A 26601-nucleotide genomic window follows, 5' to 3' on the forward strand; every position below is an offset into this window, starting at 1 on the left:
GCCTATCGAAGGGTGAGCGGGAGACAGGTCTGCTTCCTTTGGGAGCCAAGAGGAAACTGCCCTGGAAACCCTCTAACAGCTCTGTGTCACTTTGCAGAGGCTGTGGATGCCAGGTGCAGCCGTCTGCGGTGGAGCGACCACCGCGCGGGGGATGCAGGCTGCTCCTGCCCACGCGTTCCCGAGGTGAGTGCGTTTCCTCTGCAGCCCTTGACCGACCGAGCGGGCGGCTTCCCAGCTCCTGCTCAGCAGTGCACGTTGTCAGGGCTCCACACTCAGCATCGAGTCAGGGATCAATCCTGAAGTGACTGGTTTCTGGTTAACTAATGCTGAGCTGGGGCTACGCGTGTATTCTCCTGGAGTGACTGGGCATCGTGATCGTGTTTCTCACGCCCAGCCTGCCGTCATTCCTATCAGAAAGAACCAACTGCACACGGGGAGGACTTGAAGCTACATTTTCTGGTGTTGGGGGGAGATTGCCAGTAAAACCTGTGCATGGCCACAAAGGAAAAGGGATGCCATGCCTTGCACGACAGTCAGGAGGATTAGCGCTGGGAAGCTGCAGAGGGTAGGGGCTGACCCTTCTTCAAGCCTGTGTCACCATTTGCTTTCCAGGTTTCAGTTCATTCTGTTCAGCAGATCGGAGGCCAAGGCTTTCTCCACCTGGCACAAGAAGGCTGCAGAAAAGCACAGGACCAGAAGAGGTACGGGAACGGGTCCCTGCTGTCCAGGCGGGGCCCTGCCCCACGCTGGGGGACCACAGCCCAGTTAAAACGCACGCCCCACGGGGCTGCTCTGAAGAGCTTCCTCCTTTCCCAGGTACAGACGGGTGTCCTGACAAGCAGGAGCTTCACCCGCAGAGGCGGGTGAAGTTTTCCCTCCCCGTGCTGCCAAGCCAGGGGCCAGGCACCAGGCAGCAAGACACGGGGAAGAAGACTTCTGCCAGGTGAGACCCTTGTGGGAAGGGATGAAAGGGATCCTTGCACCCATGTAGGAGAGACATCCCCTTTGGATGTTCCGGCTGTAGGGACTCGGGAAGGTCCCTGACACATGCCCCACCGTTTTTATGAGCTTGTTTGCCCCACCGCAGGCCTCTTAGTGGGGAAGACGGCAGATGTTGAGTGCACCCCACATCACTTCCCTTGCCCTTACAACAGACCTGAGGTGCAGTCCTCTGCCATCCACCCGATGGGGCTAAGGAAAGGCTCCTCCTTGCCATGGGAAACGGCCCCCCCGGCCCCCGCTGCTTCTGCCAGCCTGGGGAGCTTTGATACCAGTCAAAAACAGGAGACCAAACTGCCCCGTGCTCATGCCGACTCCTCCTGGTGTCTCTTTGCAGTGTGCTCCCCCCATGTCCAGGCAGCTCCCCCAGGACGAAAGAGGCAGGCAGGCGGGAGCCAGCTCCTCCCGCCAGGCCCACCGCTGCACTCCCGTCCTCCGAGGGCTGCAAGAGAGCGTTGCAGGTACGTGCTCTACCTTGCTGTAACTACCGTGCTGTCTGAGACTCGGCAAAAGCCTCTTTGTGCAGAGAGCCATCCTGAAAGCATCCCTTGGCGTGCGTTCATTGTAACCTGTTTGTCACCTCCTTCAGATCTTCTTCATGAAAAGGAAGGTGCTGCACACCCTTCCCGCCTGTTACTACCCCCTGGGTTGTCAGGAAACACTTTATCCTGGCCAGGGGCTATGGAAAATGTATGAGTCCTTTCTAGGTCGTTGACAGCGGAGGTCTTTGGTCACTCAGCTGTGTTTGCCATGAGTTGAGGAGCCTGGCATGACTCCGCGGCCCCTGATCTGTTAGGGGCAAAGCGCTGCCGACCGACCTGGCTGAGGCAAGGGGCACCAACGCGGGTCAGGCCCGAAGGAAGCCCCTCCAGGAGCTGAGACTAATCCTGCCTGCTGCTGCGTTTCCATCCCCTCCAGGAGGTCTCGCAGCTGTCTGCAGAGTGGGAGCAAGTGAAGACCCAGTGGCAAGAGCGGCGACAGCAAGCCAAGGCAGAATGGGCGGCGTGGGAAGCCTGGTCTGCAGGGGAGGACCGACAGCCGCCCCAGGTACGGGCAGCGATTGAGAGCGCTGAGAGCAGCAGCGACCCTCGCTGTCGGGGCACCCAGGGCGGCAGGTCTCCAGGGGGTGGGAGCAGGACTGACACCCAGCTGCAGGGCAGGGGGTTGCCTGCTCATCCTGGTGAGGGAGAGATTGGCAGCAGGATCCGAGGGGCAAAAGTAGCCGTCAGCCGTGATGACGGGCACGCGGTGCTGAGTCTCCCGGCTCCCAGTCCTGCTGCAGGCTCCTTTCAAGAGGTCCTCTGGGAAACAGCACCTCTGTTTCCCATCTGGTCTGCTGAGAGCGTCTCCTCCTCGGCAGGCACTCGGCACTGGAGGCACTTGGACTCCCCACCCTCCAGCCCAGCCCAGGAGAAAGGAGGCCAACGAGAGGTGGAGGAAGGCTGAAAACCCTCTCCCAGCAGAGGAGATGGCAGCAGCAGCCCAGCTGGAGAGACTCCATCCTGAGTAAGTGTGTGCCAGCTCTGGCCACAGCCTGGGGCAGTCGAGCAGCCGTGACCCCGCAGACATGTCCAGGACCCCCGTCACTGCGTCCTGAGTTGCATGGGACACCCCCTGATGTCTCCTAACACGGGCATGACCTGGGGTACCCCCACAGCCAAGGCCCAAAACTCACCACAGGGTGAAAGGGTGGGTACACGCGGGACCGGGTGGGGGCAGGGGCTGGACGAGGCGAGAGGCAGAAGGGATCTCCGGCAGAGGCCGAGGGATGATGTTTCCCTGTTGTTGCAGCCACCTTTCCCCACGAGCGGTCCAGGTCCTCAGAAGGCTGGAGCCGCATCAAGCACGGAGGAACATATTCAAGCACGTCGCTGAGAACAACAGGCGGCATCAAGAGCAGCAGAGGCAGCTCCCCTGGTAACTATCTCCAAAGAGGGATGGTGCTTCCCCCGGCTGCAAGGCCCATCCCTCCACCGAGGGCAGCCCTGGGGGAAAGAGGGCATTTCTCTGACACCCCTCGCGAGACAGAAGCAGGTTCTGGAGGCTGGCTTTGGGCTGCACCTCCCTGACACCCAAAGGGGACTGCCTGGGCACCCAGAACTGCCTTTCCCTGTGGGCTGTGAAAGTCCTGGCTGAAGACAGAGGGATCCTCCCTCTGATGGCTGCCTTTCCCCCTTCCAAGCCAGAGAGCGTGTGCTTCCCTTGCAGAGTCCTGGGCCAAGACACCTTGCCCCGAGGGGGGACACCCATATGGGACACTCAAGGTCTTGGCCCAACCTGACTCAGCCCTAGGCTCATCACCTGCACCTGGGACCTTCTCATGGGCTTGGGCATCAGGGGCCTCTCCCACTTCCCAGACACCTGGAGCCTTCCTTGCAAGCAGATCCCATCACAGGTGGCCTGAGCTACGCCTGCAGGATTTCTCTGCTTTCTCATTTACAATCACACGCTTCTCTTTCTTCCTCCCTAGCACTAGATGCTGGTACCGCAGCAGAGGGGAAGGTGCCGGGAGCGGTGGCTGTTAGCCAAGGGGCTGGGAGGCTTCTCAGCTGCCGAGATCCACCTCTAAATACAAACTAAAGAGCTCTGGGGCTGTTCCCAGCTGGACTGACTGGCCTGTGCCTGATGATGGATCCGTCTAAAGGGATTAGACACACCCCATGTGTGATCCCAGAACTGCTCTTAGGGGCAGGAGGGAATAAAGTCCACACCTACCCCACAGCTCGAACACGTGCAGCCCCACTCCTGCACATCCCAACACACAGGCAGCACGGCAGAGGAGGCTCTCGCGCTCTTCCCGGGAAACCAGCACAGCTCGTGCCTCCCTGAAGTGCCTGCACGCTCATGCACGCAGCGTGGAGAACCACCAGCAGGGCCAGAAGTCTGTGTGTGATTACTGGGCTGGGACCACACTGGGACCACAGAGGTGTGGTGGGTAGATGGCACCGTGGGAGGGCTGCGGAAGGACCGTCTGGGAAGGCGAGGAGGTGGACTTGCCTCCTGCTCAGGGTGGGACAGGAGCCAGCTTATGGGTCAGGATCAGCAGGCAGACCAACGTGGGTGCCGTCTTAGCAGGTATCTGCTAGAGACCTCCTGTTCAGGAGGAAGATGTAGATGAGGCCTTCTTCAGGCAAGTGAGAGAAGCCTCACGTTCACAGGCCCTGGTCCTCATGGGGGACCTGAACCACCCTGGTACCTGCTGGAAGGACAATCCAGCAGGGCTCAAGCAATCTAGGAGATTTCTAGAGGGCATTTCCTGGCACGGGGGATGGAGGGGCCAAGAAGGAGAGGTGCTCTGCTGGACCTGGCACTGGTGAGCAAGGCAGAACTGCTTAGGCATTTGACAGTCAGCGGCAGCCTTGGCTGCAGTGACCGTGAGATGGTGGAGTTGAGGATGCAGAGGGGAGGGAGCAGGGCAAAGAGCAGGACCACAGCCCTGGTTTCCAGGACAGCAGATTTCAACCTTGTCAGAGATCTGTTTGGAAGAATCCCATGGGCTATGGCCTTGGAGAGAAGAGGGGTCCTGGAGAGCTACTTGATATTCACGGACCACCTCCTCCAAGCTCAAGAAAGGTCCCTCCCGACAAGGAGGAAATCAAGCAAAGGCAGCAGGAGCCCGGCATGGATGAGTGAGGAGCTCCTCACTGAGCTCAGGCACGGAAAGGGAGATGCAAGAGGTGGGGACAGAGGGAGGTGACCCAGGAGAAGTCGAGAGGTGCTGTCTGATGGTGAGGGATAGGGCTAGGAAAGCCAAGGCTGACCTGGAGTTGACCTGGGGAGGGACATGAAGGGACAGCGGGAAGATTTGTACATGACCCTCACCAGATGAAGAGGAAGGAAGACGTGGCCCCACAGCATGCTGGGAACTGTAGTCCCTCCCCCGCAGCATCCTGGGAGCTGAGGTGCCTGCCCTGCCTGCAGGCTCCTCTGGTGCAATGAGGTGGCTGAGTTTATCCTGCAGCCAGGAGATCCGTGCAGGACAGCTCAGGCCTGACGGTCAGGCTGTGCTGCGCTGCAGCACAGCACAGATCGGTGACCTCTGGGTCTTCAAAGGTCTTCTGGTCAGGGTCACGTCACCCTCCGACCTCACCGTCATCACTGTTGTTTGTGGCACCCGCATCCTCGTCTACCTGAGAACAGACCCGCTGAGGCAGCTCAACAAAGTGGACTTCTTCTTCTACACCATGATGCCTTTGGACAACCCCCTTGTCTACAGCCTGAGGCACAGGGAGGTGAGGGAGGCCCTGGGGGAAGGGCAGCCCTGGTCAGCACTCAGCGCTCACTGTGTTACTAGAGCCCAGTGAGGAAACGGTCCCTCTGGGAAGTGCTGAGGGTAAAGCGTGGGAAGGCACGTTCCCTGCAGCAGCTATCCCTCAAGGAGACTTCAGCGCCAGGAGGTCTGCGATTCAGCCCACGCTGAGGTCAATGCTAAGGCTGGCCACGTGCAGTTTGCCTCCATGGTCTGTCCAGTGCCGTTGGAGAACGTTCCTTGGCTGGCATATCACCTTGGGGAGAGGAACCATTCCTCAAGCCCAACTCCTGCCGAGCGCCTGCCTCTGCCTCCTATTGCAGCACACCCCTGGAGGAGCTGTATATGTCTGCGGTGGGGACATCTGTCCATGAGAGCGTGTCAGCAGAGGATCCCCTGCCATCCCATGGTGCTCTGGGAAGCAGAGTCTCCAGAGGCAGGGCTTCATTTAGGCTTGCCTGGAGAGCTTGAGCTCAAACATCTCTCCAAGCTCCTTGTGCCAGTATCCTCCCTCTCTCCAGGCCTGCCCTCGTGGTGCAGCTCAGGATGTCATTCTCCAGCCTGATGAGCCAAAATAGGCCAGGCCCAAGTCTCCTCCCTCCTCTGGCCAGGCCCAGCCTTGGGAACCAGTTGGTCGCAAGAAGCAGCTGTAATGAGAGGGAAGAAGTTTAGGCAAGAGGTGGTGGGGAGGCATGGCCCTAGTTCTGGCTGGGGTCTCAGACAGCATTCCCAGGAAAGTCAGGGACATCCCTCCCCACACCCTTCCCGCCCTCCATCCCCCGAGGAGTCAGGCAGCCCCAGCTCCAGCTGTGCTCCTCTGGCTCCAGCTGTGCTCTGCCCCTCGCCCTTCGCCATGGAGTCCAACGGGTGGGGAAGCCCCACATGTCCCAGCACCTTCAACCCTTGGATGAGCAAACTTCCCCCCTCACCCCTCCGTCCTTGCCACAAAGCCCTTACCCGTCTCTGCTCCTTGGGGCTTGGGGTGGCAGGGACAGGGCAACCTGGGAAGGCAGGAAAACCTGTCGGCAATCGGGCAGGACACTGCAGTTCAGGTGGGGTTGGTCCTGGCCTCTGGAGGGATTTCTGCCTGGCCTTTTGAGAGCAGCAATAGGGACAGCCACATGCGAGCGAGACACCCAGAGTGCCTGTTCTGCTCCCAGAGCAGGGAACGTCCCACAGCCCGATCTCTAGGTCCCAGCACCCCAAGAGCACAGGGAATGCCTGGGGACCTCTCACCTCCCACCGAGGTAGGGTGGCACAAGGAGGCAGCGCAGCCTGGCCATGCCCTAGAGGACCACGGCTGCAGGATTGGGGCTGTGCTGGCCTGGGGCCCCTGGGGGCACTGTGCCCCTGGGGGAGCTGGTCCTCACCTCCTGGCCAGTGTCACCCGCTTCCCTCCAGCCCCCCACCCGGCCCAGAGCTTGCTCCTCTCCCAGGAGTGGCGCAGGAGGGTGCTGCTTAGGGTAGGCGAGGTGTCAGGGTTATGCTTGTATCTGTTGAGAAGAGACTATGCTCTGTAAATTGCCTGTCTTCGGGAGCTGATGTTGCTGCTGCTCTTGTTACTGCTGTCCGGAGAGCTAGTACAACTGGCTAGCAGGCAGAGCTCAGCCCCTTTGAGATGTTGCCTGCCGGAGTCTTCCCACTCCATATTTCTTGTTTTCCTGGCCTGTCCTGATGTGAGAAACCTCCGCAAAAGGCATTTAATTCCAAGGACTCCACTCCATGGGGACCTCTCTCTCCCCTCACCTCTGCACTCTTGCTCCCCTGCTTTCTTTCAGGAGATGCAGTGGAACCACCACGTCTGGTCTGTACAAGCAGCAGGTTGGGGGAAATAGGAGATTCCGGCAGCACTCAGCAGCTCTGTGGGGTTCGGAGGAGGACACTTGGATGTGGCAAACACTGCTGCTGCCCGTGGTGTGTCCCTGAGCCATCTCTCTCTTTGTTTAATGGGTGAGGTGCAGCGTCTTTGACACGTTCATCCACTTTCTGGGTTTGCTCAGGGGGCTCCCAAAGAAGCGCCTGGGCCTGATGCCCCTACGAGCGCAGGCAGTGGGAGCGCAGGAGTCTGCAGCCAGCTTTGCTGCTGAAGGGGTCTGTGTGTAGAATGGGACTGTGAACAGTAAGGGAGTGGCTAATTTTGGTTACTCTCCTTAGAGCAGAAATGCCTGTCTCAAAAGTGCACCTGTCGCAAATTGCTTCACTCTTCCAAGTAATTCGAGGAAACTACCAGCTCCCCCCAGGAGGCCCCGACAGCCCGCGGGCAGCCTCGGCCGTACCAGTGGCCTTGCTGCCCCTGTCCTCCGGGTGCTTTGGCTCAGTGGGCAGCTCGTGCTGGAGGAGAGTCGGGCATTGATGTCTTTAACACTGCCTGATGAGCAGCATTGCTGCGGAAAGCCGCCTGCCACACAGGAGCATGGAGTGTGCGGAGCTTGAGCCTCTGGGTATGAGGCAGGTTGTGAAATTCACCATCTGTCATCGCAGCACCTCTCTTTCTCTCGACCTTCTATTAATTTATTATGACCTGACAGGCATTGCAACCCATCCTGTGTTTTCCAATCATTTGGTTTTGGCCATCTGAGGGAAAACCCCACACCTCTCTTCAGATGCAAATACCAATAGAGAGCATTGCAGGTGGACGTACTACTGGAGATGGAGATACCGCTGGAGATGCAGATGCCACTGCAGATACCTTTGCAGATGGATGATCCATTCCTAATAGCATTGCAGATGCTGATGCCCTTGCAGGTGTCATTGCAGATCCCATTGCAGATACCACTTCACTCTCAAATACCATTGCATACACCACTGCAGGTGGCGTTACTGATGCCATTTCAGATGCTGACATCATAGCAGATGCAGATACCATGACTCGTGCAGATGCCGTGGCAGATAGCAGTGCAGATGCAGGGACCGGAGCAGATGCAGAGGATATTGCAGATGCTATTGCATTTCACACCCCCACGCATATACCATTACGGATGCAGGTGCCGTTGCAGATGTCATTCCAGGGGCAAATACGATTGCAGAGAGCGTTGCAGGTCAGCATAGATTGCAGATGGAGATCCCAGTGGAGATGCTGATGCCACTGCAGACGTAGACCAATTTGGAGATGCAGGTACCATTGCAGCTACCCCTGCAGATGCAGGTAGCAATGCTGATTCTGATGCACATACCATTCCTGATAATTATGCAGATGCAGACGCCAAAGCCAATACCAGTGCAGATGCAGATGCCGTTGCAGATACTGCTGCAGCTGCAGACGCCATTTCTGATGCAGATACTGCTGCAGCTGCACATACGACTGTAGAAACCACAGCAGAGGCCATTGCTGATGCAAAGTCAGGTGCAGACACAATAGGAGAGGCAGATGCCATTGCAGCTGCAGGTACCAATGAAGATGCAGAGGCCACTGCAGACACCCATAGCATTACAAATGCCATTGCAGATGCAGATGCCTTTGCAGCTGCAGATGGCATTGCAGATGCAGCTGCCGTTGCAGATAGCCTTGACAATGCCTTTTCAGCTACAGCCACAGACAGCAATACCGTGAGGAAGATCCCGATTCAATTGCAGATGCAACGGCAGATACAAGGGCAGATACAGACACGATAAACCTGCCATTACAGATACAAGTACAGCCACAGGCACCATTACACATGCAATTGCAGGTGCGCTCATAGATACGGACAGAATTACACATACAATTACAGCCACAAGACCAGCCACAGACACGAGAACACATTCCATTACACCTATAGATACAGACACAGACACCGATCTCGTTCCTGAGAGGGGAACCATTACAGAGAGAGGTGCCATTACACATACAGGTAGTGATGGACACACCACTGAAGGTACAGGGAGTACCTGCATCTGAACTGGGGGTCTGCCATGGCTTCAGCATCTTCAAGAGCAGCTCTAAAGGCAATTGCATCTGAAATTGTACTTGCATCTGCAAGGCCATCTGCAGTGGTATCTGCATCTGCAATGCCATCTCCAGTGGCATCAATGCCCGAATCTTCAACGGCATCTCCATCCGCAATGGTGTCTGTAACGGTACTTGCATCTGCAATGGCATCTTCATCTGAAGTGCTGTCTGACATGGCATCTGCATCTCCAGTGGCCCTTGCAGTGGCGTCTGCATCTTCAATGGCATCTCCATCAGCAACTGCACCTGAAATTGTATGTCTGAAATTGTCCCCCTCCAGGGCTGGGGGCAGCGTATGAATGACAGCTGGGGACGTCCCGGAGGGTGGCACCTGCCTGGGCCCTGTGTCTCCCACAGGAGTTCAGAGCTGGGCCAGGAGCCCTGTGCGGGGGGAACGGTGTGTTTTGGGGGCTTATCTCCTGGCACAGTGGGGTTTTGCCTGGCATGCTGAAATACCGGGTTAGAGCTGCCCACTGCTGCCACAACTTCTCCCAGCCTCAGCCCACCGGTGCGCCCCAAACCTCCACCGGGCCCGTGGGCACAGGCCCTTGCAGGCTGGGGCAGGGCATGTTTGTTATTTTAATAGCATGTCACATGATTTTTGGCATCATGGCGTGCGAGCGTCAGCCAAGCAAGAGCTGCCGTCCTTGGAAAGCTGCCCGGGAGCGACAGGCTTCACCAAAGCCAACCCGTCCTCTCCCCCACGGCCCCACCCTTGAACCCACCTCCCCTAAACGCATTTGTTCCCCGTGTGCTCCTGCAAGCATGGCCTGGCTTACATTGGGCAACTGTGCTTTTTAAAATGCTTTTGGGGGGGGTCCCATTCTGTTCCCTTCTCTGCGCTGAGGCTGCTCCCTCGTGGGAGAGCTAACAGGGGCTGTGTGCTCCTCCCCACCTGCGTCATCATCCTGCAGACCACGCATGTCACCTCTGCCAGCAGGACTTGGGTGGTGGAGAAATGCCAGGCAGCGTGTGAACGTTGCCCATCTCCACCAAGAAAAGCCCTCGGAAGTTCATCCCAACTGCTACACTATCGGAGCATGAAAAGAAACACCTGCTGCTGTGGTGCAGGGCTCTACCTTGCATGAGCTGCTGCGGTTGCAAATACTTTTTGCATTTTTGCCGGCAGCTCCCTCCCTCGGCATTCTTGGGGTGATCTGGGGTTATTTTGCTGCGGCAGTGAGGCAAAGCCGGGCTCTGGAGCTGAGTGCGGTGGGACCCGAGGAAGGGCGTCTTGACGGTTTGAAGGGCTTTGCATCGAGCCCTGTCCCCAGTGGTTGCTTTCAAGATGGAGGCACTGCAGCCCTTGTTGTCATGTCCCTGAGAGGCGTCAGTGCTGCTTTCTGCGTGGGACCATGTCCGTGATTCCTGCAGGGACCCGTCTGTCCTGGCTCCCCCACCAAAGGGCTCCTTCTCCTGGGGAAGGGGACCGGGGAGTCCCCCCTGCCATTGCCTGCCCCGCTGGCGGTGACACGGCCCTGGGGATGGCTTGGTTGCCCTTCGGGGCTCGCCGGCTCTGATCTGGGGCTCAGGGGGGCTTTTGCAGCTCTTGGGTGCCGTTTCCCGGTGCCCCCTGTGCTCCCCCCCACCTCCCAGGCAGGCACGGAGCGGTTCCAGAGAACTGGCTTGTAATGGAAAAAAAACAAGAGGAAAGGTCCCATCAAAACTACTATATTATGTTGCTATGGGCTCATCACTGCCATGGGTGATGTCACCGCCCAGGGTGGTGCCACCATCCATGGGGTCATTGATGCCTGATCGGATGTTACTGCCCAGGGGGCTGTTAATGTCCATGGGGACCTCCGTTCCTTGGGGGATGGCACTGCCCTGAGGTGCTCCCGCAGGGGGTGGTCGTGCTGGAGAGGCTGAGCTGTGTGATCTGCCCGGCGACGTGGTGGCAGCCGCGGAGGGAGGGCGGCAGCACCGGGGCGGCTGGGACCACCGCTCTGCCTGATGGTTGCAGGTCAGGATGAGCTACTGTTGGCCCTGGGGGGTGCTGGGGGCTTCCGAGGCTGGGGGGGTGGGACACCCACAAGGCAGTACCTGGTGGAGAAGCGCCGCCGTGGCCGAGTGCAAAGGTGGCCGGCGGAGGCAGGTCGGCGTTTCTCCCCTCCATGCAGATGACATGGGGGTCAAAGCAGCTGCCGCACAGAGCCACCTGCAGACCTGCGTGGGAGAGCTGGTGACCTCCACTCCTTCCCCAGAGAGTGTCCCCAGGCTGCAGGGATTGGGGTCGGTCCCTACCTCGGAGGTAGAAGGTTTTGGGGAGGATGAATGGCTGAAGCAGCTGGGGGGGCGGGGGCAATGTGGTGGGAGCCACAGGGCTGGCAGCGCCATGGTCCATTCCGTCTGTTGGATGCTAAGGACTCGGCGGGGCTGCCAGCTCTGGCCGCTTCCATTTGAGGGTCTCCCAGAAAGGAAGGTGCGGGTTCCCCGTGTTCCACCCCATCCCCAACAGCCTCCCCAGCTCCTCATGAGGAGGGAAAGGGTTGCTTTCCTCCAAAACAGAGGCATTTCACATCCTAGAGAAGGGAAAAAACACCCCCAAAAAAGCCCAACCACAATTGTTTTTGTAAGAATGATCCAAAAGGAAGCAGGAGGTACAGAGCATAACAGCCCTTTCAGGAGGAAGAGTTTCAGGGAGAGTTTTCTGCCCAAAAAGCACCAGAGCCCCTGGGAAGAAAACCGCTCATGACTACAGCCTCTGAAGACCCTTTCTCCCCTCCTCCGTTCGTACTCGGGGGTTTACACCGAAGCCTTGAACATCCTGGGGAGCTACCAGGTACGGACTTTCCCCCAACATACACAATGCTCTTTGGGTAGTTACCTTAGAAGAGTCTGGGGCTGCTACCTGGGAATTCTCCTGTCTCCAGAAGAAACCAAAATGCTCCCGGAGATGCCTGAGGGGAGTTCCAGGGAGCTACAGGGCATGGACCTGCCTCCAACATCGACAAAACTCTTCAGGTAACTGCCTAGGAGTCATAGGCAGCTCCTACACTGGACTTCAGCCATCTCCAGGGAAGGACAAAACACACGCAAGCTGCCTGGGAGGAGTCCCAGCAAGGGACAGAGCATGGACATGCCTCCAACATACACAAAACTCCTCGGGTGGCTTCCCTGGAGTAGTCTCGGGTGCTACCTGCAAAATTCAGCTGTCTCCAGGGGAGGCCAGAACATTCCTAAACTGCCTGGGAGGAGTCCGAAGGAGCTGTGGAGCATGGTCCTTCTCCCAACACAGATAAAACGCCTTGGGTAGCTGCCTTGCAGGGGTCTAGGGCTGCTCCCCAGGGCTTCACCTGTCTCCAGAGGAGGCCAACACACCCCTGGGGATGCCTGGGAGAATTCCCACGGAGCTACCGGGCATGGACTTTCCCCCAACACACACACTGCTGTCCCAGTAGTTATGTCAGAAGAGTTGGGGGCCGCTGCCAGGGAATTCCCCAGTCTCCAGAAGAAACCAAAATGCTTCTGGAGATGCCTGGGAGGAGTTCTGGGAACACTGAGGGGCACTAGGGAGACTGGAGAGCACGGGGGACACTGGGAGCACTGGGGAGTGCTGGGGGGCACTGGGGAGAGTGAGGGGCACTGGGAGCGCTGGGGAGACTGGGGAGCACTGAGGGGCAATGGGGGCACTGGGAGCACTGGGGAGCAGTGGGGGGCACTGGGAGCAGGGGGGAAACTGGGGAACACTGGGGGCACTGGGGGCACTGGGAGCACCGGGAAGACTGGGGAGCACTGAGGGGCAGTGGGAGCACTGGGCACCCCATCATGTCTCCCAGTTGCCCCCCCAACTCCCTCTCTGGGTGGGGGGCTCTGGGGAGGTGTTGGGGGGGGGTCCTCAGGTTTTCAGCCGCCCCCCATCAGAGAGGGTTTGATTGACAGCTGGCATTTATTGAGGGGCTGGGGGTGAGAAGCAGGGCAGGGGGTGCTGGGTGCTGAGGGGCTGGTGGGTGCTGGGGGCATCCAGGTGCTGGGTGGTGGGTGTGCTGGGTGCGCAGGTGATGAGTGCTGGGGGTAGCCAGGTGTGGGGTTCTGGGGGTGCGGGGGCACTCGGAGATGCTGTTCTCGGTCTCCAGGGGGTTCATGTAGTTGTATCTCAGCTTGGCCCAGTGGTTCCTCTCCTCAATGCGGTCCCGGATCTCCTCCAGCTGCCCTTGGAAGGCCCTATTGAGCCAGTGGGGTTCCACCTCCGTGAACCGCTCCTCCAGGTACTGTCCCAGGAGTATCTGGGAGACAGGGATGGGGACCCATCAGGTTCAAGCACTTGACTGAGGTGTCTCAAGCCATCTGGGGGTCTCTGGCCCCGTGGTAGCTGTAGAGCGATGGTGCCCACCACCCTGGGCTTGGGGATACCCAAGGTGGTGATGTGCACCCATGCCCTTGTGGGGCATCTCCTGGGATTCCTCAGCCCCACAGAGCCACCGTTTTGGGGAGGGCATGGTGATGGTGGGGCCAGACTCACCACGTCACTGAGGCATGAGCTGAGGAGGATGAGGGCCACCAGGATGTTGGCGGTGGTGTCCACCTCAGGGACGGTGGTGAGGAAGTGTTGGAGGAAGGCCTTGCCCTTCTCTGCCGGTGGCGGGTGGCACATGGAGGACGGGGCGCTGGGGAGGAAGGCGCCCAGGTCACACTGCAGGGTGAGAGGCCACTGTCAGCAGAGGACATCCCTCTGGCATGGGGACAGGTGGGATGGGGACATTCTCATGCGGTGGGCTGGGGACATCCCTCTGGCATGGAGGGGGGAATGGATGGGGACATACTTCTGGCATGGAGCTTCTCCTGAGCTGGGGTGGGGATGTCCCTCCAGGATGGATGGGGACATCCCTCAAGCATGAAGAGAGGTGGGAACACGGACACCTCCCCTGGCTCAGGATGGGGACATCCCTCCTGCGCACAGAGGGGAACATCTCTCCAGCGTGGGACGGGGACAGTTGGGGACATCTTTTGGGTGCAGAGGGGTCAGAGGTCCCCTGTCCCACCTTCCCATTGTTGACGGCTGCGTGCTGTGCCGAGCAGGTGAACACCGCCATGGTGAGGAACTTGCTGAGCTCCGCCACCGTCTGCAGTGAGGAGGGGATACCTGGGGTTGGGTGGGGGGACAGAAAAGAGCATCAGGGACCTGTCCTTGTCCCCCCACCACCCCTGGGGACACCCCATGGGACCCATGGGTGTGGGGATGCAGTACCCGAGGAGGTCCTGCCCAGGGAGATGAAGCTACCATGGGGTGAGGTGACCATGAGGTCATGGAGCACCCATGGGACCACCACCAGCTGCCACCTAATCCCTTGTCCCATCTCTCAATGGCTTCCCAGAGGCTCATTGCGTCATCCCGGTAGTGGTAGCTGGAGAGGTGCACCACGCCGCGGTGCCACATGTCATCAGGGAGGCAGAGGGAGGTGTAGGTGGCCTTCTCCAAGCCCTGCTGGATGATCAGCAGCATCCCCTCGCAGGTAACCCCCGAGCCCTGGTGGGGAGGGGTCACCCATGGGTGCTCAGGGCAGAAGGTGCCTTTCCCCCCCTCCAACCCCCGGCTGCCCCATGGCTCCTCGGTGCTCCCAGTATATGCCACTGTCCCCAGTGCTCCCCAGCCCCCTCGCCCCATGCTCTCTAGTGTCCCCCAGGGCCCTCTGTGCTCCCCAGTGTCCCCCAGTGCTCCCAGTATAACCCAGTGGTCCCGAGTGCTTCCAGGACACGAGTACTCCAAGTACTCCCCCCAGTGCCCCCAGTATGCCCCCCTAAGTGCTCCCATTAACCCCCCAGCCCCCCCAATTCATGCTTGCTAGTGCCCCCAGTGCCTCCCCAGTATTCCCAGTATACCCCACTGTCCCCAGTGCTCCCCAGCCCTCTGTCCCTCCATGTTCTCTAGTGTCCCCCAGGGCCTTCTGTGCTCCCCCAGTGCCCCCCAGCACTCCCAGTACATCCCAGTGCTCCCAGTGCTCACCTTGTCGATGACGCCACCAGGGTTGATGAGGACGCTCTGGGCCAACGTGTTGAAGTGGAAGTGGGGGACGAGGAGCTGGTGGTGGAAACCAGGAGGTTGGAGACGACTGGGGACCTCCTAAGGAGCTGGGGTGGGTGTTGGGGGGGGGGGGGGGCACTGCGGTCAGATGAGGGGGGGGGGGGGCACTGGGTCGTGCTGAGGTGGGACCTTACCTTGAAGAGGGGGTGACAGGTGGGCAGTTGGCATAGGGTGGCGATGGCGAAGACCTCCCCAAAGAGGTGGGTCCTCAAGGGGTGGGTGAGGAGCTGGTGGCTGTAGAAGTTGGCGTTGCGCCAGGTTTTGGCCAACAGCCAGTCCCTCTTGGCATTGCTTTGTAAGAAGATGGGGCTGGTGGGTCCCGGTGTTTGGCTGAGCTGTGGGACGCAAACCACGTGGTGGGACCATCTCCTCTCCACCACCACGGTGGGGTTGTCCACTGGTTTGGGGTGGGACGTCCCTACCTGGATGGCGATAGGACGTAGGAGCCCGTCAGCACCCTGGTGCAGCAGGCAGAGCAGGGTGGCGACGTGCTGCCAGCGCCTGTGGATGGTGCTGGCCACAATGCCTTCCAGCACCTCATAGTCCAACGATGAAGATCTGACCCTCTTGCACCTCCTTGCCCAGGTTGGTGCCACCACCCAAAGAACCGGCCACCATCTCCAGCGTCACCAGGAATTTGGCCGGCAGCATCACGCAGTGCTGAATGGTGATGGGGTTGTTGCCATTGAAGAACTGGTAACTGAAGAAGTCATCTTCTCGCCAGTGCCTGGCCGCGTACTCGGGGACTGAGGGGGTGGCTGGACATCAGCGCTGAACTGCCCACCCTCCATGTCAAGCCAGGGACTTCCTGGGAAGCCCTGGGTGGCGGGGGAAGACGCACAAGGCACCCACCAATCTCCCTGCTCCGTGTCCAGGAGAAGATGCTGCGCATCTCATCCAGGCTCTTCCAGAAGGTGGGTCTCAAGAGGAACCCTGCCAGAAGGTGGAAGGCCCCTCTACGGGACAGAGGTGGACCTCAGCAACCACCATTCCTTCCCTGGCCCCCCACCACCAGCCTCCCGGGACAGGGTGGCACTGGCGATGCTCCTCACTCCCATCATCCAGGTCCTCCCCAACTTTGGGGTGTTGCTTACTGGAAGATGAGGACACCGGTGAAGTTGGTCGCCCTCACGCAGGAGAACTGAACATTGGAGTCCAGCTCGAGGATGGAGCCCACATTGAGGCAACGGGGCCAGCCCTTGGTGAAGCTCTTCCACCTGCGGGTGGGACAGGGGGACATACGCCAGCGTCACTGCTGGCCAGGCCACCCTGGCCATGGTGGACCTCCATCCTTATGTCCCTGCTCTCACTGGTAAGCCTCCTGCCGTGCCTTCAGCTCCTGCTGCCGATGCTCCTTGAGGATCTCCAGCTCATCATCCACCAGCTTTTTCCCTGGAAAGGAGGAGAGAGGAGTCAAGGTCGGACCCCTGGCTAGCAGAGGAGGGTGGGGGTGGGATGAGTCCTACCCGAGCTCTCCCAGACCTCCACCATGGTAACCCCCTCCAGCCACTGGTAGCGGGGGAAGCGGTAGAGGGTGCCGTCAGGGCCCATCACGCGGATGTCCCTGCAGAACCAGGCATCCTCCAAGAAGAGCCGCCACTTGTGCAGGCGGATGAGGACGATGCGACCCAAGTCCTGCACGCAGCACATGGTCATGTCCTTCTCCTGGTGGGGGGTGGGTGGGAAATGGCTTGGGGTGGGAGGGCAGCTGCCCTGGCATGGCACTGGGGGATACGGGCATTCCCCACCAGTGGAGTGGGGCTTCAGGGCATCCCCCAAAGATCCTCTTCCTCCATCCCCCCAGGACCCCTTTCCACCATCCCCCAGGACCCCTCCTCCATCATCCCCGCAAGATCCTTTTCCTACATCCCCCCCCCAAGACCACTTCCCACCATCCCCCCAGGATCCTTTTCCTCCACCCCACACCCCCCAAGACCACTTTCTTTCATCCCCCCCAAAGATCCTTTTCCTCCATCCCCCCCCACCCCCACCCCCTCGCTCCATCCCCCAGGATCCTTCCCTCCATGTCCCCAGGACCCCTTTCCTCTATTCTCCCCCCCACCAAACCCTTTTCCTCCATCCCTCCCCAAGAACACTTTCCTCCATCCCCCCATGAGCCCTTCCTTCATCCCCCCAGGACCACTTCCCACCATCCCCCCAAACCTTGGTGAAGACCCATCCCTTTTCTTACCCTCTCCAGTAAAACCCATGCCGGGGCCCCCGGCATGCCCATGCCTCCACTCGTGTCCCCATCCCTGCACTCACCGTCCCCGGCAGGAACCAGTAGTTGACTGAACCAGGCGCCATCCGGCACCTCTCACCACGGCTGCCCACCAAGGTGATGGAGATGGAGTTGGTCCCACCTTCGAGGATGTCACCCGTTGCCACCTTCACCTTGTAGACGGCCATGGCGAGCTGCACAAGGACACGCCGCAACATTCAAGAGCTGCCTTTAAAAAGCGACCACCTGTAGGGGTGAGGGTTTTGGGGGTGGAAACCTGCCATCTTGGGGTGTTTTGCATGCTGCAAGCCATTGCACAAGCCGGGTGGCCAGTCCTTCCTTCTCAAGGGGAGGTTATCAGATGACCGTTATTGGCCGGCGACCGGCATATCGAATCTCAATGGATGTGGCCATGGAGACATTACCCAAGCGATGGCCCCGGGGGTGGCCATGGGCCCAAGGGAGGGGGCGTTTGCCATGGTCCAGGAGCTCCTCCTGCCTCCCCAGGGTCTCCTCCATCTCCTGCTGGGTCCCTGCCCGCGCTGCTGCCCACACTTCACTGGCTGCTCAAGGCATGCTGTGGAGCAGTGGTTGTGGGGCAGGCAGGGCTTTCCCAAAGAAAGGTCATGGAGCAACTAATACTGGTGTCACAGTTTAACCTCAGTCGGCAACTGAGCACCACACAGCCACTCGCTCCCTCACCCCCCCGCGGTGGGATGGGGGACAGAATTGGAAGAGTAGAAGTGAGAAAAACCCGGGGGGGTTGACATAAAAACAGTTTAATAATTGAAATAAAATGATAATATACAAAGCAAGTGATGCACAATGCAAGTGCTCACCACCCGCCGACCGATGCCCAGCCAGTCCCTGAGCAGCGGCCCCCCCGGCCAGCTTTCCCCCAGTTCATGTACCGAGCATGATGTCACATGGTATGGAATAGCCCTTTGGCCAGTTTGAGTCAGCTGTCCTGGCTGTGCCCCCTCCCAGCTTCTTGTGCACCTCCAGCCTTCTCAGTCTGCAGAGCATGGGAAGCTGAAAAGTCCTTGACTAGCGTAAGAATTACCAAGCAACAACTGAAACATCGTTGTGTTATCAACATTGTTCTCATCCTAAATCCAAAGCACAGCACTGTACCAGCTACTAGGAAGGAAATTAACTCTATCCCCGCCAAAACCAGGACAGTATCCACCCCTTATTCTATACCATCTACGTCATGCCCAGGTCCCCCCCTTTCCAATACATTTCCATTAATCACCACCCCTTTTCCTGTTTTTGATATATATACACACACACACACACAGAGATATCATTCCCTTAGTCTATGGGCCATCCCTCTAAAATGTTCGTTGAGTTCATTTAGTCCATGACTTTGGGCTCCATCTGTCATCATAATCTTCCAGGGCAGGAAAGATGGGGATGGTATGTGGTGTTGGATTGTTTCATGTTGAAGTCAGTTCTGGTTCCATCATCACTGTGCTTTGCTCGGTTTCATCAAAGTTCATTCTTCATTAATCTGGGTGATTCTTATTGTAATATCATTGGTATGGCATATAATATTATGTAGCACTTAACATCAGATAATTCAGATCATTGGCTATTCTCACCCAAAATCAAATCCCCTTGAGGTACACATCGGACTTCCCCATCCTCCCGCATCACCCACCAAGTGCACCCAGGTCCTTGAGCAAAAGCAATCCCACGGATGGGTTTGCCTTTCCCCGAGGCAGGAATAACCCAAACTGTCTTCCCCAGCATATTTTTTATGTGCACTACAGGGACTTTATTCCCATCTACAGTACGTAAAAGTTCTGACTGGGCAGGGCCTGCTCGATTGGCAGATCCCCGAGTGTTGACTAACCAGGTGGCCTTTGCTAAATGTGTGTCCCAATGTTTGAATGTCCCGCCACTCATCGCTTTCAGTGTAGTCTTTAACAGTCCATTGTATCGTTCAATTTTCCCAGAGGCTGGTGCAGGACAGGGGATGTGATACACCCACTCCATGCCGTGCTCTTTGGCCCAGGTGTCTATGAGGTTGTTTTGGAAATGAGTCCCGTTGTCTGACTCAATTCTTTCTGGGGTGCCATGTCGCCATAGGACTTGCTTTTCAAGGCCCAGGATAGTGTTCCGGGCGGTGGCATGGGGCACGGGATATGTTTCCTGCCATCCGGTGGTTGCCTCCACCATTGTAAGCACGTGGCACTTGCCTTGGCAGGTTTGTGGGAGTGTGATATAATCGATCTGCCAGGCCTCCCCATATTTATATTTCAGCCATCGTCCTCCATAGCAGAGGGGCTTTAACCGCTTGGCTTCCTGATCGCAGCGCATGTTTCACATTCATGGATGACCTGCGCAATAATGTCCATGGTCAAGTCCACCCCTCAATCATGAGCCCATCTGCATGTTGCATCTCCTCCTTGATGACCTGAGGTGTCATGGGCCCACCGAGCTAGAAATAATTCACCCTTACGTTGCCAGTCCAGATCCACCTGAGCCACTTCAATCTTAGCAGCCTGATCCCCCTGCTGGTTTTTTTGATTTTCTTCAGTAGCCCGACTCTTGGGTACGCGAGCATCTACGTGATGGACTTTTACAACTAGGTTCTCCACCTGGGCAGCAGTATCTTGCCACAATGTGGCAGCCCAGATGGGTTTGCCTCTGCGCTGCCAGTTGCTCTGCTTCCATTGCTGCAACCACCCCCACAGGGCATTTGCCACCATCCATGGGTCAGTCTAGAGAGAGAGCATATTTTTTACAGCTTGCCCTGCCCAGAGTGGCCCAAGGGCTACTGCATGAACTAACTCCTGTTTAATTTCTTCAAAGGCATGTCATTGCTCAGGGCCCCATTTGAAATCGTTCTTCTTCTGGGTCACTTGATAGTGAGGGTTTACGATCAGACTGTAATTTGGAATATGCATTCTCCAAAAACCCACGACGCCTAAGAAAGCTTGTGTTTCCTTTTTGCTAGTTGGTGGAGACATGGCTGTTATTTTGTTGATCACATCCTTTGGGATGTGACAATGTCCGTCTTGCCATTTTATTCCTAAAAACTGGATCTCCTGTGCAGGTCCCTTGACCTTACTTTGTTTTATGGCAAACCCGGCCTTCAGCAGGATTTGGACTATTTTCTTCCCTTTTTCAAAAACTTCTCCTGCTGTGTTGCCCCACATGATGTCATCAATGCTTTGCAGCTGTTCCGGAGCCTCACCCTGTTCCAGTGCAGTCTGGATCAGGCCATGGCAAATGGTGGGGCTGTGTTTCCATCCCTGGGGCAGTTGGTTCCAGGTGTACTGGACGCCCCTCCAAGTGAAAGCAAACTGTGGCCTGCACCCTGCTGCCAAAGGGATTGAGGAAAACGCATTAGCGCTATCAATTGTGGCATACCACTTGGCTGCCTTTGACTCCAGTTCGTATTGAAGTTCTAGCATGTCCGGCACGGCAGCACTCAGCAGCGGCTTGACTTTGCTCAGGCCACGATAGTCTACTGTTAGTCTCCACTCTCCATTAGACTTCCGCACTGGCCATATGGGACTGTTAAAGGGTGAGCGAGTCTTGCTGATCACTCCTTGGCTCTCCAGTCGACGAATCAGGTCATGGATGGGAATCAGGGAGTCTCGGTTGGTGCGATATTGCCGCCGGTGCACTGTGGTGGTAGCGATTGGCACCTGTTGGTCTTGTGACTTTCAGCAGCCCCAAAACAGAGGGGTCCTCCGAGAGACCAGGCAAGGTGGACAGCTGTTTCATTTCCTCCATCTCCAAGGCAGCTATACCAAAAGCCCACCGGTACCCTTTTGGGTCCTTGAAATACCCTCTCCTGAGGTAGTCTATGCCAAGGATGCACGGAGGCCTCTGGGCCAGTCACAATGGGGTGCTTTTGCCACCCATTCCCAGTTAGACTTACTTTGGCTTCCAATGCAGTTAGCTGTTGGGATCCCCCTGTTACTCCAGAAATACAGATGGGTTCTGCCCCTATATAGCTTGATGGCACTAGGGTACACTGTGCACCGGTGTCTACTAGAGCCTTATACTCCTGTGGGTCCGATGTGCCAGGCCACTGAATCCACACAGTCCAGTAAACCCGGTTGTCCCTTTCCTCCACCTGACTGGAAGCAGGGCCCCTCTAATCCTCATCACAGTATTCGTTTCTCATTTCCTGCAAATACGAGTCAGAAGTCTCTTCGTTAACATCAGAAGTAAGATCGGCCCTTCTACTCTGTCTGGGGAACTGCCCGCTGGAAACTGGAGCAGCAATTTTCCTGGAAGAACCCCCTTTTGTGATTGTTTTCCCTTGCAACTCACGTACCCATGCCCCTAGGGCTGAGGTAGGTTTTCCATCCCACTTCCTCATGTCCTCTCCATGGTCATGCAGGTAAAAACCATAGGGTGCCCCGTGGTGTGTACCCTTTATATCCTCTGTCTTGAACAAAAGAACACTGACTCCTAATAGCCGAGATACTGGTCCGTACAGGTGGGGAGTAGGACCTATCCTCTTCAAGTTGCTGGACCTCCCGGGACAGTTTCTCCACAGCTGAGGCGGGGGAGGAAGAGAGATTTCTTTGTATTGCCGGAGTTGACCAGCCAATTTGTTCCAGCCACCGTTTGTTCCTCTCCATCTTTCCAGGTCATCACTGCCAATGAGTTGGCATATGACAATGGTGCGCTCCTTATAAACTTCTGCCACATGGGTCATGTGCACCTGACCTCATCTGGATCTTTGGATAGCTGTCCATTGTTCATGTCACCAGAAATCACCTCCAGCACAGCTAATTCCCTCAGGAATTGGATACCCTTCTCCATGGTGATCCGTTTGCCTGGGCGATATATGACATTTTCCTTGAAGGGATACTTTTCCTTCACGCTTGACAAGAGTCGCCTCCAGAGGCTGAGGACTCGCGTCCCTTTTCCAGTCGCCAATGCCCCCTTCCCTCGAAAGGGATCCCAGCTGCTTGGCTTCTTTACCCTCTAATTCCAGGCTACTGTCCCCATTATCCCAGCATCGGAGCAGCCAGGTGAAAATATGCTCACCTGGACGGCAGCTGAAATCTTTTCGTATATCTCGCAGCTCACTCAGGGAGAGGGATTGGGTGGTTACTTCCTCGTTTATGAGTTCTTCCTCTTCTTCCTCCCCGAGCAGTGGCCGGCCCTCCTCCTGTTCTCGTGATGGCCCTTCTCCAGGGTAGTCTGCCTTGTCCTCTTCTTCCTCTGGCTCCCTTTTAGAAGAAGCGTATTCCTCCCTTACTAAACGAGCCGACTTCCGCTTCCAAGATTTCTTGTGTACAGGGGCAACTGATACTGGCACAGGTTGGCTCTTTGGTTCAGCTGCAGGGCGTATCGCCAGGGTTGGAGTGGCTGCAGGGCCTGTCGTTTTATTGTCAGATCCAGAGACTTTCTCTTCCCCTTGAGGGTACTGAAAAATGTTGAACAGGGCTCGGTAGGCACGGGCCAGGCCCCAGCACGTTGCAGTGATCTGTGTCTCTCTGGAGTTGCCAGGGTGACAGCATACTTCTTCCAAATATTCTACTAACTTTTCAGGATTCTGCACTTGCTCAGGGGTGAAGTTCCAAAACACTGGGGGTGCCCATTGGCCTAGGTACTCGCCCATCCTATCCCACACACCCTGCCACTCATAACTGTCCAGCCTTGGGGCAGATCTCTGGATGATATTCTTAAATTGCTTATTAAGTTTAGACAAAACCGAAACAATATTCCCAAGAAATACCAATAGAAGTATCTTAACTACCCAAGGATGTTCAAGATACTGAAAAGTTACTGTAATGAAGGAGGAAACGTCATAGAAGAAGGTAGTGACACTGCCATTCTGTATTTCCTCCATAAAAAAACTCTCAGAGGAAGGACTGTAATTGCTAATTGTCTCCACGAAGTGGTACACCAAGTACAGTAATGGCTTCAGCACGAAGCTCAAATACCAGGTTAAGCTCAAGGTCAGTGTTTTAATAACAAACCTCCCAGGCAAAACATCACTAATCACCACAGACCACAGCAAACTGCAAAACCCAACACCAATCTCTAACACGTACAGCAAAAAAAAGAGCATGATGCAGATTAGACAAACCAGTATCGAGAACAGATGAACCAACATTGTGACCCGCAACTGTTAACAGATATAAATTCCTTAATGCGCTCTGGGTAATCTGTTATTATCTCAAACCCTTCGAGCCCCACGTTGGGCGTCAAAAAGGACTGCGTGGTTTAACCTCAGTCGGCAACTGAGCACCACACAGCTGCTTGCTCACTCCCCTGCACCCCACCCCGCAGTGGGATGGGGGAGAGAATTGGAAGAGTAGAAGTGAGAAAACTCGTGGGTTGAGATAAAAACAGTTTAATAATTGAAATAAAATAATAACAATATAATAATAACAATAATAATAATAATAATAATAATAATATAAAAAGCAAGTGATGTACAGCGCAATTGCTCACCACCCGCCGACCGATGCCCAGCCAGTCCCCGAGCAGCAGCCCCCCTGGCCAGCTTTCCCCCAGTTTATATACTGAGCATGACGTCATATGGTATGGAATAGCCCCTTGGCCAGTTTGGGTCAGCTGTCCTGGCTGTGCCCCCTCCCAGCTTCTTGTGCACCTCCAGCCTTCTCAGTCCGCAGAGCATGGGAAGCTGAAAAGTCCTTGACTAGCGTAAGAATTACCAAGCAACAACTAAAACATCGGTGCGTTATCAACATTGTTCTCATCCTAAATCCAAAGCACAGCACTGTACCAGCTACTAGGAAGGAAATTAACTCTATCCCTGCCAAAACAAGGACACCTAGGCACACAGGGGACAACAGGGCTGTGCTTCTCATAGACACGTCATGGGAGGAGAGTGTTCCTGCTGCTGGCAGGTGCCAAAGGGGTGTAGGTCAGTGGAAGAGGAACCACTTTGCACGTGGGAGGTCCTGGCTTCCATCTCCAGGGCTGCTTTTGCTCTTACTCCCTGGCCTCAAGTGGGTGAGTGCTGGAGCTGGGGCACTGCTCCTCTCCAGGTGCTGTGGGCCTGCCCTGACCTCCCAGGGCCTGGCTGAGGAGTGAGGAGGGCTGTGTGCACTGCCTCTGCTGAGCCCCCTCCTGGAGGAGAGGCAGGCAGCTGTGCTGGACCTGAGCTCAGGTCACTACCCTGCACCACAGATCCACCCCACACACCAACCAGGGGCCCTGCTTGGAGGCAAGGGGTGGCCCTCAGGGAGGGGATAGACATCAGCAGCAGACTGGGTGCTGGCAATCCTTCCTGGATGCACTGAGAGATGTGGTGTGAGGGTGCTGGTCCAGCCCAGGTGTCCTTTGGGACCAGGGCCACACTGCCCTGGTGGCTCTCCAGGGGTAAGGCTGTGAGATTGTCCTGTCTCCAGGTGGAGATCCCATACCACGCGGGAAGTACCTGTCTATGCCAACGGGTAGGGATGTCCGAGCTGGAGGAGCGACATTCCTTACCCTGACCCTGTCTCCCGGTCCTTTTCCCTCTGCCATCACCACTGGCTTGAGCAGAGCCACAGCTCAGGGAACCCGGAGCTGCTGAGGTCAGGCACAGCTCTGCAGAGGTGGAACTGGTGGGGCCGGCACCCACCTCTTGTTCCTGGGGGGGTTGGTGGCTCTGTCCACCCCATGTCAGTGGGAACAGGGAAGCACAGGCCTGTCCACAGCTGTGCAGAGGTGGGGAGGGCAAGGAGATGGTGCCTTGGCTGCTCCTCTGACAAAAACCTCTGCAACCAAAACGGGGTGTGAGACCCAATGTTTCACTGCAGGGTGCCCAGCCCTTGGGAACAGTGAGCCCAGATTCAGAGAAATACGGTATAAAAATGAAGCAAAGAAGAAGGGGGGTTGTGGGGATATCTTCTGAACACAGGACGGTGGGTGCCAGTATGGACACTGACCTGCAGATTCAAGCCACCCCAGGCAGGGACAGGGGAGAAAAGCCCAGTGTCTGTCCCATGCCACCTCCCCACCAGCACTGCCCTCCCGCAGGTGTAGTATTTCTCCCTTACTCTAGCACCTGGCAGAGGTTTGCCTCCTCCTCCTCCTCAGGGAAATGAGAGCCAGGCCCTGGGTGTGGGTGAGGGGGCAGCACACCTGAGCAGAAAGAGCCCATTTCAAGGCATTTGGGGCCTGACCAGTCTGGCCCTGCAGGCTGGGTTCATTCTCTGCAGCAGTGCGGGATCATCTGTGCCCCAGATCTGTGCAGGCTCCTGCAGCTCCTGAGGACCTACATGAGGGGCCTGACGGTGAGAGCCCAACCCTCTGCACTGCTGCCCCACGCTGGGAAAGGCCATGGGAGAGAGTAGCCTTCCTAGGGTGAGACCCCCAAGGTGATGGGTGACGCACATGGGCACTGCAAACACAGCCTCCATCCCCTGGGAAACTCCCACCGGGGCAGGCTCCAGCCCTGCATGTCCACAGGGAGAGGTGGGCCCAGAGCTGGGGAGGGAGGGGCTGGCTCCGGGGCCAGGGGCTGCCAGCAGGAAACCTCTAGAGACCAGGGCAAAGGAGTGTGTGAGCCTGGGCTCCCCCCAGACCCCCACAGGGTCACCCCAGGGGTGGAGGAGCTCCCAGCAGGGAATGGGCCAACGCTGTCATGGCACAGGCTGTTGGTGACGGCTGCCTCCTCCCCTCTTCTGCTCTAGGGCCAGATCCTGCTCTTTACAGTGACCTGTGGCTGCTCCCCGCAGGGAGCCCTGCTGTGGACACCCAACGCACCTTCCAGCCTGCAGCAGAGAAGCCCACCGGGGAAGAGCTGGAGGGCTGTGGAGACCCAACAGCAGGAGCAGGGAGGGCAGTTTAGGCTCCAGGTTCCTGCCCAAGTGTCAAACCCTTCTCCCCACACAGCTCCTGTGTGAAAGGTTTCTCTGCCCATGGGAGCTGGGACAGGTGAACGCCCCAGCCGAGGGAGGAGGGACCCTGGCTCAACTCCCAGCAGTGCCTGCATTAGGGGAGGGACACAAAATACCCTCTGCCATGGAAATGTGCCCACGTTAGCACCCTCCCAGGCAGGCCCTTCTCCAGGCCAGGGGCTGGATGGCGGCTATGGGTTCCAGTCCACGTCTCACAGGGATCCTTTCTCCCTCCCCCTGGCCTCTCCCTCATCTGCCTCCCACAACGCTGAGGGAAAGCTGCCCCCACCAACCCCCCCCACTCCCATCCCCCCTGCACCTGCACACAGGTACTGCCCCGACACA

The 26601-nt window shown here is 57.3% G+C and overlaps 1 pseudogene; it reads right to left on the reverse strand.

Annotated features, from left to right (window-relative positions):
* Nucleotides 1-17607, reverse strand: part of LOC143171638 (polyunsaturated fatty acid lipoxygenase ALOX15B-like) — a 56660-nt pseudogene extending 39053 nt beyond the window's left edge.
* Between the last annotated feature and the right edge of the window lie 8994 nt (nt 17608-26601).

Source organism: Aptenodytes patagonicus, chromosome 29 (genome assembly GCF_965638725.1).
Source record: "Aptenodytes patagonicus chromosome 29, bAptPat1.pri.cur, whole genome shotgun sequence".
Lineage (NCBI taxonomy): Eukaryota > Metazoa > Chordata > Aves > Sphenisciformes > Spheniscidae > Aptenodytes > Aptenodytes patagonicus.